A 14,002-nucleotide genomic window follows, 5' to 3' on the forward strand; every position below is an offset into this window, starting at 1 on the left:
AATATTAATTCTGTGTTGCTATGAAATATCTTTCCCAGCTGATTTAGAAAATTGGGTCTCTTTAACTGTAGCTGCTTAGGTGAATTGTTTAAAGTGCTGGCACACAGCTGTAGTTGTAAGAAATTACAAAGTCTCAGGTTTAAGCTGTTAGTACACATTACTGGAGACAGCTTGGGATAGCCACATAAACTGCAGGCGCTCTAATTTTTCTTTAAAACATCCAATTTGTATAATTCCTTCTCTAGTGCTTGTCAGTTCTTTAACTTCTAGCAAAAGATGAAGAACTTGTTTGAATCTGCCTGCTATTTGGCATGCCTGAAGATGCAGCTCTGGACTGAAATTTCAAAATTTCTGGCCAGAAATTCAGATTTTAAAACTGCAAATATCAAGGCTGAATCTTGGTCCTAAATATATGTAATTTGGTCCTAAATATATAAAATTTGTTCCTCAATATATATAATTTATAAATGATAAATATTTTTAGATTTGAATTTAAATATTTTAGATTAAAATATTTAAATAATCTAATTTTTAAATTATTTTAAATATTTTAGATTAAAATTTTTAGATTTGAAAGCCTGGGTTACCTTTGGCTAATCCTTGGCATCATGCATTTAGATAAAAACTGTACTGCAAATAATCATATTTCTGATGATATTTGTGAGGGAGGTAAACAATATCTTTTCATACTCAACAGCTTGAAATAAAACAATCCTTATCTCTTTTCCAGTCGGGAAGGGGTAGCTGTGACTGAGATATGCAATGCCATTTCATGGCCCTTCTTGATAGGCTGCTCCTGGAGAAAGAGCAGCAGGGCCTCTGCTTGTCTCTCCCAAGGATCCCTCACTCCTCTTCTCCATCCCTGTAAAAGAGAATTATCTCCATCACACTGCCTGAGCTCACAGTCCAGGGGTGCTGCAGCCACAGAGCCCCCAGCACCAGCTACTGGTCAGAGGCTGCTTCATCTCCCCAAAATAGGCTTTCACTGAATTTCTAAGGACCTTACAAATCACAGCTAAGAGCACCCCCAACTAGCAGGAGCTGGCAAACATTTTATAACCCTGCAGCCTGAAATAACTGGAGAAAAACCCCAAACTTGTAACTTAGCTTTTTATCTCTCTGTGTATTTTTTTATTATTTAATTTACTCTGTTCATCTTCTGCTTATATGGTACAGTGGCATAACAAAACCTGTTTTTCTATCTTTAAATGCTTAAGGAAGAAAGTATGAAATATGATTCTTACAATAGATTTTTCAGGCTTCTTTTTTATGGGTGTGAGAAGAATTCTTTGTGACAGCAGATTTAGGGAAGAGGAAAGAGGCAGGAAAAGGGATAAGTGCTGATGAGATTGATTGTTGCTACTGAACAGTAAAAAATCTGGGCTTGGGGATGGCAGAGAGAAGCAGTGTTCTGGACAAACCTCGAATATTGCTCTGTAAAGCAGAAAACCTAAATTAATCCTGTGTTTGATTTTAGATTTGTGGCTTGTAAAGACTAAAAGTACAATTTTACATTTTTTCCTTTCCGTATATGACAAGCTGAAGCTTAAGTATTCCCTCTTATGCCTTTAAATAATTCAGGCTTGTCTCTGAGGGGAATACAGCGGGTGTGCCATGGTCCCTCTGCTCGCCATGGCGATGCTCTCCGGAGCACTGTGAGCTGCCAGGACTGCAGTGCCCAGGCCGTGCCACCCTGCCAGGAGCAGGGCTGTGTCTGTGGGAGGGAGCCCGGAGCACTGTGAGCTGCCAGGACTGCAGTGCCCAGGCCGTGCCACCCTGCCAGGAGCAGGGCTGTGTCTGTGGGAGGGAGCGGGGTGCGGAGCGCCATGAGGGGAGCGCAGGCCGCGCACCGGGCCGGGCACTGGGCCAGGGCTCTGTGGGAGCTGCGCTGACACTGGGCCCTGTGTGCCCTCCAGGCCCTCTCCAGGGACAGCCAATGTCTGGCACTGCTGCGTAATTGCATCAATTGCACGCCGAGGTTTTTATGACATTTCCATCTCTGCCTTCTCTTCCGCTGTCTTTGCTCTGTGCCCCATTTTTTCATGAGAGCAAATTCCTCCCCTCTCCCTCCTGAACCTTGGGGGAGGGGGAAAAAATCATTTTTATATAATTTGCTTCTCATATTTTCCGTTCAGTACCTGCGGCAGCTGCTTTGCAGGTCCCCTGCTGTGCGAATCGCCCTTCACAGAGGCAGATCTTCCTGTCAGCGACTGACAAGAGGTGCCAGGAGCAGGCTACGAGACTTTTGAAACCTGTGAGTTGGCAAATCAGCAGGTACCTGTGTGCAGTTCTGGATACGCCCCTAGCATTAGTTCCTAACTTGTATCAAAGGGTTTTTAGGATGATATGGCCCACAGGCAGCGATTCAGGTTAAAAGGAGCACAGTGTCTGCCTCCATCTATCATCTAGGTCTTTTTATTTTAAATATAATGACACCAGCGATTTGTTCTTGGGGAGGATTTTGACTTGTGTTTTGTTGTTGGGGTTTTTTTTGTTTGTTATAGCTTTTTTTTGTTACCTGTTTTTGTTTTTATTTTATAGGAACTGTGTTTACAACAGCCTAAACAAGGAGAAAATATTCTTAGTACTAAACAGCTCTTGTTTTTCTTCTCCAAAGAAATAAAGATGCCTTTCATATTTTCTGAGATTGACAATGTTGAAGAGGCTAAGATACAGGATAAATTGAAGGAAAGAAGGAAGAGACTTGCTGTACCTACCATGTTCTTTAGGGAAAGTTATGGGATTTTTAGGTGGGACTGGGAATGCACCAGACAGTCCTCTCTCCTCAATGTACAGTTGAAGGAAAAGGGTCTGGAGGGGTTTAGAAACTTGGTTTAGTTACTGAACCATCTTAAAGAGGTTTAAAATCAGCCCTAAGTGAAAGCACTTTGCAGAAGAAGGTGTAGCTCTCAGGCAAAACAACACTTGAATCAAATGCAGAATAAATAGCCTGAGTAAAGGACACAGAATTTGGTCCACTGTGATCATTTGATCTGAGTGGCTTAAGGCTTTGCATGCTTCATACTTGCAAACCAGCTGTGAAATGCAGGAAATACAAGTAGCCGTGGTCTGACATTTCCCCATCTGTTCCCAATATTTAATAATTTGCTCTCTTCTCTGAGCATATTAAGTTTATTTATAAATTTTTAAAATGTGTTTTATTTTATATAATGAGCTTAAAGCTATAATGGCCTTTTTGCTCCAAAGGGCTCAAAGCACTCTCCTTTGCCAGATGGAGGGTATTAATTTTTCTGGAGGATTTTGTGTATAAGGTACAGATGGACAAGACACAGTTTTAGCACACCAGGCTTTTGCCTTGTTGTTCTGTGTGTGTTTCTATTCTCTAGAGCTTCTGTGCAGTGAATGTTTTGAAAGGCTAAATTCTTTTTTGCTTTGCTCTGAGGATGATGGAGAGTGAGAAGTAAACCCTGGTTCTCACAGCTGAGATCAGTGCCTTATCAGCCATAAAAAAAATCCTTCCCTTTGAAAAGATTGCTAAGAATTATCCTCACCATCAGCAGGAATTTTGCTGTTGAGCTGAACAGCACTAAACACACCTAAACCAAACTTCAGCCAAGAACAGCTTTTAAAATATTTTAGGAAAGTCTTGTTTTTACATATGAGATTATATATTATATGGAGAAGAAAAAGATACTGGATCTAAATGCCTGTGTGCACTTCTGGGGGCACAGGGACTACAGAGTGCAGTTCTAGCACCAGATCTGTGAAATGATGCCAGAGCTGGTGGCGTGCAGCACTGAGCAGCGAGGACAGCCGAGCTCTGGGCACAGGATCATAACTGACCCAGAGTCCTCACCAAGCCTCTGTCCCTCTGTCTGTACAGGCAGCTCCAAAACACAGAAATGCTCACTGCTCCTCATTCTGGGGAGAGCCCTCAGGGACGAGAATTCCATCTTTCAGGTTCTGCATTGGTGGTTTTTATGGTAATGGAGTCTTTTTCCTTGTTTCCAAGCAGTACTAGGAAAAACCATTTCTCTACTTCATTACCTTGGGTCTCTCAAGGATAAAAACAAGCACAGCTTAAGTGAAATTGAAGCATTGAAGATACTAAAAGCAGTATGAGTCTTCCAATTTGAAAAATGTTGTTAAAAAATAATTACTGCTGAGGTTGTGGTATCTCCCAGCTATATCAGACATCCCCAAACTCTACTGCACTGTGGTCTGTTAAACCCCTAAGTGCATGTCTGTGTAAAGGCACTTGGGAACATTAATTCACAGCTACAGTTCATTCAAATGAATTTTTCTGAGGTTTCCTGTTTAGGAAAGCCTATATTTATTACAAGAGGTCTGGCTAACAGCCCTGAAATGGAGCTGATCACAAGAATAAGAATTTCTATGACATTCCTGCTACAAGCCCTCACCACCAATATTTTTCCTTGAACTCCCATCCTCTATATCCTGAAAATAACACAGGTAAATTCCCAGTCCTTTACACATACTGAAAAACCTACTAAGGAAAGAAATACCATAATAAATGATCAAGTATAAAAAGTTGCTTTGGCCAAGATGTTTCCCAGAAGTGATAAAACAAAATTTTAAAAAATTGATTTCCCTGAAAAAACTCTAATACATGCCTCTGCAGCAATTCTTCAACATGTTTCTCTAGGTTTAGGAATGGCTTTTTGGAATGGTTTTCACAGAAACCACTGAAGGAAGATGATGTTACCTGAATGAATAATAAACAAATTATGCTGAGCAGGTGGTGAAGACATCTAGGATCTAATTTCTACTAGACTTGAAATGTGATCATTCAGCTGCCTTTTCCTTTTTTGTGTGAGGGTAACAAAAACATCTTTGGAAAAGTGCCAGCTTTCCCTATAAGTGTTAAGCATTTCCAAGCAAACCTTTTGAGATTTTTTGGTTTTCTTTGCCAAAGGAAGGTTGATAGTGTTCTTAAAGCTGTCGTAGGTATTTTGATGTGAAGCTACAGTACTTGTATGAAAATGAATTTGTAAAATTTCATTTTCAAGTCAAAAATTCTTGCAGTTTGTAGGATAGTTGGAAGTTTCCAGTCAGATTTTTTGGAAGAAGAGTAACATGAAAAGAGTAATGATTTTCTTGCTGAAAATGAATAGAGATTGAGATCCAGTTTTTGATTCACAGTGCAGCTTTAAGAAAGCCATTCTGGATTTCTGCCTATAATGTGACAGTAACTGAGACCTGTGTATCTTATGTTCATCTTCTTTATTTTCTTTCATTTTTTCACCTTTTAAAAAAAATTTCAATAAGTCCCACCCTTTTTTTTTCCCCATGCATTTTATTTGTTAAATTTTATCTCTGTCAGTATTTCATTATCCTTTTAAATCCCTTCCTTCTTTCCTTGTAATTTTAAACCTTGCTAGATTTATTTCCCTGCCTTCCTTCATTTCCCCCCGCCTTGTCTTTATCCTCTTCCTTTCTTTCATTTATTCATCCGTAATTTCTTTTTCATTAGTTTGTTTTTTAAAAATTCCGCTCTCTGTACACTTTTCTTTCCCAGTGGAGTAGAAATAGTGAAGAGACTGCTGCTGTCAGGTTCCACAGGTATTTTGGGTGTGTGTGGCAGGCTTTTGGGGGTCTCCAGAGGTGGCTTCTGTGAGAAGCTGCCACACACTCCCCCCTGTCCCACAGAGGTCCAAGAGAGATCCACCTCTGGCCAAGGTTGTGGGGAAAGAGAATTTAGAAGTCAAGGGAAGCCTGGAAAGAAGGGAGGGCGAGGGAGAGATGTTTTAAGGTTTACTCTTTATTTTGCAGTATTGACCCACAAGGCTTTTGCTCTGTTTGCTCACCCCTGTCCAGCAGAGGATGGGAAGGATAAACCATTCCTGGTGGGTGTTCCCTTGGGGAGGAGAGTGCTGAGGGATGGGAGCTGGAGCATCACAATGCAGGCTGCAGTTTAGCCTGGGCCAAACTAAGCAGCTATCTCAGCTAACAGATCTTGAGAGTTTGGCTCTTTCTTTTCCCCAAATGATTTAATTTAATTGTGCACTTCAGAGGACTGCAGCAGAACGGGAGAGATGTGGAGGGGCTGGAATCCCGGGGCAAGCCAACCTGTGGACAACCAAAAGGACTTGGCTGGCTGAGTGCTGGACAGGACAGGGTTCATGTGCACAGCTGGATGTTTCAATGACCTCCTTTCTTCCTTCTCTGAAGGACATCTTCATATTGCCATTTCCTTTCCTAATTAGTAGATTTTCTTTTCACCCTGAGTCAGCTCTGACAATGAGTTTTGCTGTGTAGGTGTGGAAATTACCCATACATCAAACAGTATCTCTTGAAATGCTCTGGAAAGTTTTGACAAATAGACAATTTTTCACCTGGTATTTAGTTCTTTCTGAGGTGCTCCTTAAACAGAATCAGTAATGTTCCTACAGTCATAAGGACTGAAGAGCAGGGTTGTGGGGTGTTTTTTTTGGTTTTTTGTTTTTTTTTTTTTTTTTTCAACAATCTAGAGTTTCCAGATCAGTCTTTTGAGGCTACAAACCCTAAAGTCATCACTGCCTCCTGCACAGGCAGACACCTGTGGAATCTCTGAGGCTCTGTTTTGTTGCAGGACTGGATGTTATAATCACCTTGTGTTCCTGAAATTCTTTGTGAGTTTCAATCTTTACCAGCAAGTTGCTACTAAACACCCTTTTCAATACTTAATTTTGAAATTTGTAAAAATAGGCCAAAAACGTGTCCTGGATTTTTTTAATAAAATGTGCGAAATGGACAGTTCATGTGACAGAAAGCCATAAAAGAGCTTTTGTTTTGAATACAAGAGGCACTGTTTCTCTGCAGGTGTTTGCATGAGGAAAAGCTGCAAGGGTAGCATTTGTCAGCTTAAATAATAAGTACAGAACTGTATCTTCTCCTACCAATGATTCTTCCAGTGAATGTGATCACGAAGGAAATTGAATTTAAGCATCAGCTTATTCCCATGTTAATTAGGGCACTCCCTGGCTTTCTCACAAGATAACAGTAATCCAAACAGAATCAAAAACAACTTCTGCTGGGTTTTGGTGGCTAAGGCTGTAATTGTACTATTTTAGAAGAAAGCAGCCCTAAGAGTAGGTGTGATTGTGGCTTTGGAGGTACGGCCCAGACCCAGGGCTGAGGGTAATTGCTGCTCAGCCCGGGGAAGCTCATGGTGATAGGAGCTGCCTCGGGGTGTCTCTCTGTTTATGTAGCTCCACTCTCCCCTAGGCTACTTCCCTGGCTTAATCCCTCCCCTATCCAGCTTAGAAACGCGTTTCTTTTCCTCATTTGAGATTCCGTAGACCCTTCATATTTAGTATTAGTATAAAGAGGAAACAGAGGCCCAGGAGAAAGATCAGAGTTTCTGTTCTGTTGAGGCATCAGAGTCATTCTTCCCTTAATGAAGAGAAACAGCAGGATGGATAAAAAATCAATGACTTAAAAATAAATTGGGTTTTTAATTTCAGTTTTGAAAAGTCTTTCTTGAGTGAAAGTTTTAAATTAAGTTTTAAACCCACACTGAGTCCAATTTATTCTGATGCATTAAATAATTCAAAGTTAAAACAAAATAAAAAAACAAAACCCAAAACGTGTTGCTGGCAAGGTATGTGAATCACATCAGGTCAGTGAATCACTACTTGTTACCAGTGAAAAGAACACAATTCTACATTGCATCTAGTGATTAAAGTCAATATGTAGAACATTAAGAAATGTTTTCATTGTGTACACTTCAGTTATCTTCCTAAAAAAGATCATGATATTACACTTTTGTCTCGAAATTAAATATATCCATTTTGCCATGTCTGTCACTGAGTCTCTGAAAAAGCAGGATGCTTGTTTACTATAAGCATAATGGCTGGAAACAACCATTGCAAGTCAAGCTTTCCTTTGTTGATCAAAACAATTGATTGGAAAAGGAATACATAGTTGGATAACTGTATATTTTCCCCTTGGATTAATTTGAATTTAAAAATATTGAATTATAATCCACATTTTTGTACACTGTTACCTTCTATAGTTGCATTAATAGATGTGTATAGTTAGAAAGCCCTGTCTGGAGATAAAATGAAATGGCTATACTCTGTCATACATCAGCATGCTTTAGAAATGGCCAGCCTGAGATAACCTCAGCCTCACTTTAGGAAAATAACAGGAATAGTAATGGAGAACAAGATAAAACCAAATCAGTTTTCTGCTTGCTGACTTAAAGGATGTGATTCTCTATCCTGTTCTCAGCTTTCACATAACTTGCTACAACAGCCACAGGTGCAGCTCATCAGGGTTCAATGTGCAACCAACAATAATGTGTTCTAGGACAGGTTATTCGCTGCAAAATTGACACTACCACCACCTTTTGGTGTGTCTTTGACATTCTTGAAAAACAAGAGCCCTAGACATTTGCCATGGAGGGGATGGTATGTGGGCAGAGCCTGCTGTTTGATTCACACCTGTCCTTGTTTTCTCTTTCATTCCAAGAGGTGAGATTTCCTTAGCAAGATACCTGTGTGCATTTGACCTTTATCTGGCTAGGGAAAACACGCAGCAGCCCCTGCAGATGAGATATTGGTCAGCAAATGGGAGGAAGAATTTGCTCAGAAGGCTGAGCAGCTCTTCATAGCCCAATTTAAAACCTCACCACTTATTTGGAACCGGTCTTGATGCATGAACACTTTATTTGATCCAGTGAGTTTAGTGGAGTCATTTTCAGTGTCAGTAAGTGGAAACACAGCCGTGGTTGTAGGACCTGAAGATGTGCTCGATCTGCCTTCAGGCCTCACTGACAGCCTTTGCACTAGCAGGTAAAATTCACTTTGGAACTGAGAAGATCCTGGCAGGCCCTGAAAAAAGTCAAGTGAACTGTCATTGAGCACTGCAGAGTAAAGGCCTAATCTGGATTTGGGTCCTGATTTTTAACACTGCTGTACTGTGGGCTGGGGGGAAGCTGTTCTGTGACTTTTCCAACATGTGCAATGTGTGTGTGTGTGTGAAAAGGCAAATACTGTAGTGCAAAGAACAGAAGTCCCATGTTTGCACATGCAGTTGTTTCAGGATTTACCCCAATACAGACTACTGATGGGAGAAACATTTCTGCTTACACACCAATATCCTTGTTTCTTTTGTAAAAGCTTTTTCCCCCCCTCCTCCCCTGCTCCCATCCCCCTGTTGTCTTTGTGCCTAGTATTTTTCCACACTTTATTTCCTAAAAGACTAGCAGGTTTGACGATGCATTGTGATTTCTTTTCTACAGGGCTTTATGAAGGAAGCTGGAGGCAGTTCTCATTAGTCTCACTGACATCTTTTATCACTTATCAGAGGAACAAGCAAACGGAGAGCAATTCCTTTGATCATGGCAAAAGTAGAAAGAGTATTAAAAACCCTATGAAGATTCACTAAGTAGAAAGTGGAAAAGACAGTCTGTGGCATGTTTCAAAGTAGTAACAAGATTTAAAGTTGCCAGATTTGCTTGTATATATTAAAGAATTGTTAATGATGCTACATTTTACATGCATCCTTAGGTCTTTGTTTTTTTGTTTTCATTTGTTGTTTTTTTAAACAGGCAAAGGAGTTGTTAGGTAGAATGGATGGATTAGATCAATTGAAAAATATCTCTAAAAGGTGAGCTGTGTCAGAGAGAAGTTCTATGATTCAATGAAAATTCTTGAAAATAAAAATAACGTTGTAATGCTAGCACAATGGATTGGAAAAGAAACTCGCCCTCAAGGGAGAATGTTAAGAAATCTTAAGAATTCTTTTTCTTTAGGAGGCATTCTGTGGTGAATCAATGCATGTTTGTGAAGAGTGCATGTAGGAACTGCAATGCTTGCAATTATCCATGTATACCTGGCTGCCTAGCTCTGACCTCAGAGTGCTGCTGCTTCTTCATTCTGTGGAGAAAATAAGAGTTTTTCAGTGGTTCTGAGTATTGATTCACCTACCATGATGTCCTTGTCTTGTGCCTTACATCATTACCAACAGGGCATCGACAAAGCCAAGTGAATCTACCTTCCTACCCACAGCTAATGAGCATTATGTACTCCAGATCCACTGGTGTGTTTCTGGATGGCTACAGCTCAGTTTTCCACTGATTAAAAATCCCTTCCTATAGGGTTATCAGCTCACATCTCAAAGCATCAGATTCAAATTGCCCTTGAAAGTCCATTTCTCAGCCTGTAAAAATACAGAGATCACAACTCTTTAGGCATTTTTTTCAGCATGGACTCTGTGCCAGCCTTGTCCCTGCAGTGTGTTTTACTACCGTAGCTAATTTTTAACTGTTGATTTTGATTTGGATGCAATGTCATGCAATACATTTCTATAGCATCTTTTGTACAAGCATCCCAGAGCACTTTCTGATCAAGCTAAAATTAGCTCTGAGCTACATACAAATTCCAGAAAGATTAGTTTAATAAAAACCCCAAAACAACAACTAAAAAAAACTCCACCAACTGGTAAAGAGAATGTAGAAGTTTATGCAGTCAGTTCAAAGTTAAAACAGGCAAATTCTCTCTTATGCCAGAGAACGAGGATGAGGTAATTCAAGCTTTTGCTTTCTAGCAAGCTGGGGGTGTGATTCTCCAAGCAGAGCAATGCACAGCACTGACTCTGCTGGCCAGAAAGAATTGCAGGAGTGCTGTGAATGACCTGAAGGTGGCAGGTGGAGCAATACATGGGTGGGTTATTAAATCTCCCTTTATGTACACATTGTTCTAACATTTGTTGCTCTGATAAGGAATGGGAAAGCCACACAATTCTTTGTGGTACATGGCCTCAGTCCATAAGGAAGACAGTGGAAGAAATAAACAAATAGCTTTGAGGGACATGACTCATGGGTCCAAAATGATACAAATGGTTTTGCAGAGCAAGGGGTTCGGAGATCAGGATTGAAAAAAGAAGATTGTTGCCAGAAGCTGTCAGGAGGGACAGAGTGACACACTGAGGAAGGAGGGTAAGAGTTACTTTTCTTTTTTTTTTTTTTGCTAGACCTGGAGATCTTAATGAAAATCAGACAAGCATATGACCTCTTTTATTGTTGCAAGAATTCTTTTGATCCTTTTCAATAAGTAGAATGCCTCTTTAAGGCAGTAATTTGATCATCACTATTGTGTCTACATGGAAGAGAACTGTAGGTTGTGAAGATATATCAAAATAGAAGAGAGATGGTGCCCGAAATAGGTGCTGGTGGTCTAGACTAACACCAAGGGAAACGAATCAGTCACCAGTCGTGATAGTGGTCCTGTATGTTTGGTAACAGCTCTGCCTGTCTTGAAGGTCAGACTGGTGCAATTCCAACTCCATGGCTTGTCCCTGCTGCCTTCTGAGCAGTGAGACAAAGAGTATCAGTGACAACCTCAAATCATGGCAACTGTGTGACCAGTGCAGATGCTTCAGGGTCATCTTGGCAGGAAAAACCTTAAGTGGCAGTGAAGAAAAGACATTTTAAAGCTGCACTGTTAGGAAAGGCAGAATTTGAAGTCTGGCATTTGTTACAAGGAAGAATGAAAAAATATGCAAAGTCAGATTTTTTAAAATGCATCAGTACAAGGAGACATAAGCTCTTGTAAGCACAGCTAATAGATCAAGCAAGTTGCATTTTCTGTAGAGATGTGCTTTCTAACACTTAATGGCCCAGACTGCAGCTGAGCTGTACTGCAGGATGGGCAGGGAGCATGTATTTGTGTGGAAAAAAGGCTGAGAGGCTGAGCTTCTTAGGTTCCTATGGCTGTGTGTGCTGTTGTGAAATTAAGACATTTAGCAAAACAAGAAGAAAAATTGTGGAGAGGGAATGCACTCAGACACAGTGTTCAGTGAATAAATCCCACCTGGGCCTGAGGACAGACCAAGAGCACAGGTTCTGGGAAGATGAGGGCACCTCTGGAGCTGGTCCTGCTGCAGCCAGTCCTGTCTTTATGCTGTAGTGAATCAATTATCAGATTAGGAGTGGTGGGGGAAGAGATGGTCGGTGTTCTAGATCTAGAGACCTTTCCATAGCTAGTAAATCTATTTTGCTCCAAATATAATAGGAGTATTTGAGGCACAGAGAATGAGATGGGAGGAGGAAGCAGAGAGGTCTCTGGAGATACACAGTGATGTTGTGAAACAGATGCAGAATAGCAGCTACAAATACATCCAGGGGCATGGCTGAAGCTCTGGAGTGACACATCATCTGCCCAGCTCTACGTGGTTCCTCTGACACTGGTTAGCTGTGGCATTGTGCTTTGTCTCAACTTTCCACTTGATGCTTTTACCATGTTTACTGCTCCCTCATCCTCTCTGTTGTGAGCATCAGTGGCCAACACAGGGAAAACATACTGAGATGAGATAAAGAAAATCCTTCAGTCCTCATGCTCTGCCTCTTACCTTAGGTTTTGAAGGGGCTTGGGGTGGCAGCAGCAAACAAAGGTTGTTTCAGAGTCCTCTGCCTTCCAAAAGGAAAATGAATTCCTTTCCTATACAGAAGATTTATATGGCAAATTAGGTCAGTTATCATTAAGCTGCTGCACAGCAGGACAAATCATAATTTTAAATACATTTCAAATCTAAGTACGTGTAAAATACATTCTGATGCAGTACAAATCAAGCCTCTTACAGTTGCTATGTGGACCAGTCAGATGAACGTGGAGCATAATAATCAAGGAATAAGTTAGTTGGGCTTACTGCTGCTTATGAAGACTATAATTAGTGCTCTTCTTTATGTTTACTTATAAGCAAGTATTCTCACTGCTATCTTAGGATAAGAAAAGTATAAATACATAAACCAAAACCAGTATTCCCTGTCAGTCTCTCTGGGGTACTGTTTTTGCCATAAAAATCTGCATGACTCTTTGCTCTCAAAGGACATAAAATGAATGAAAACTTACACCCTACTGCAAGTGACCAACCATTTGTTTCTCTTCCTAGATTTTTTCCCGTCTTCTTGTTTCACAAATAACAAACTTTTTTCCTGGCTACACCTGAGTCTCCTTTTTTGATCATCAAAATTTAGTTTCAGTTTCATGGCAGACTTTATAATCTCATGGGCACCAGGGTCCTCTGCAGGACTTATGCAGATTTAAGATTTATGCAGATTTAAAGCCTGGATTAATCTTGCCCAGTATTTATACAATGTTCTGAACATATGAAGCACTATAAAAGCACTGTATCTTTTTTTTCTTTTTTTTTTTTCTTTTCCTTCTATGATTTCTAGAAGAAACTGAATAGGAATAAGGCAGACACCCTTTCAAAGATTTCCCCTCCTGAGACTATTCTTTCAAAGACTTTGGCAAAGTCTTCCTCCTTTTTACCGTCTCTGGACTGCCCAGTTCCCTCATGCTGTTTCTAAAAGCTAGCAGATTCTGCAGAAACCTTTTGGAAAAAAAAATCTTGATGCAGGGGGAGGCTGCTTTCAACCTCTGGTCTGCAGCTGGCAGCCAGTGGGGGGAGAAGCCAGTCTCCAAACCCAGGCCATCCCAGCAACTTGATAAAAATCTTTAGCACAACTCAAGGAGCTGCAGGCCTATGTTGGATCTGTTGTGCTTCTCAGGGGCTGCTTCTAAAACCAAATTTCTGTGTTTTGCAGCTTAAAGCACAGATAAAGGAGATGACTGGGAGCAATGGTCCGGGTTTAGTCATCATTTTTTCCCCTTCTATGTTATCAACCAGAGGACAACTCTCAAAGTCAAAACATGCCTATGGATACTGTTTGCAGTATATTTCTGCCTGTACATAAAATAACAGATGTATTTTAGAGTAGTTGGACTCAAAACAGAATCAGATCTCATTTTCATACTTGGGAGTGCAGTTTTTTAAAATGGAGTCATTGAACTTCCCCCAGTGCTATTCAGAAGGCATTATGGGCCCATTTATTTTTACTTCCCTCCCCCCATTATTTGATAGTTCTTTTAAGAGTTGTGAGTTTTACTTGGTTCCTTTTGATCAGAAGGAAGAGGTACTGCAGGAACTGAGCCGCTGCAGTGATTCTGGCTTTGAACTCACCAGGTCTAAAAGCCTGCAAGAACATTTCCCTTTCAGCTTTCCAGCCAGCTCCTAGAGCTCTGCCTGATAA

At 40.6% G+C, this 14,002-nt stretch overlaps 1 long non-coding RNA gene across 2 annotated transcripts; it reads left to right on the top strand.

The window, feature by feature from the left end:
- The first annotated feature begins 1,783 nt into the window (after nucleotides 1-1,783).
- Nucleotides 1,784-9,469, top strand: LOC115492307 (uncharacterized). 2 transcript variants are annotated; one of them, XR_012057725.1, is made up of 4 exons: nucleotides 1,784-1,978; nucleotides 2,136-2,254; nucleotides 5,755-5,828; nucleotides 9,209-9,469. It is a non-coding gene; the product is annotated as an uncharacterized lncRNA (long non-coding RNA). The 2 variants fall into 2 exon arrangements; XR_012057724.1 differs by having other exon boundaries at nucleotides 1,785-2,254.
- The last annotated feature ends 4,533 nt before the right edge of the window (nucleotides 9,470-14,002 follow it).

This window comes from Taeniopygia guttata, chromosome 11 (assembly GCF_048771995.1).
Source record: "Taeniopygia guttata chromosome 11, bTaeGut7.mat, whole genome shotgun sequence".
Lineage (NCBI taxonomy): Eukaryota > Metazoa > Chordata > Aves > Passeriformes > Estrildidae > Taeniopygia > Taeniopygia guttata.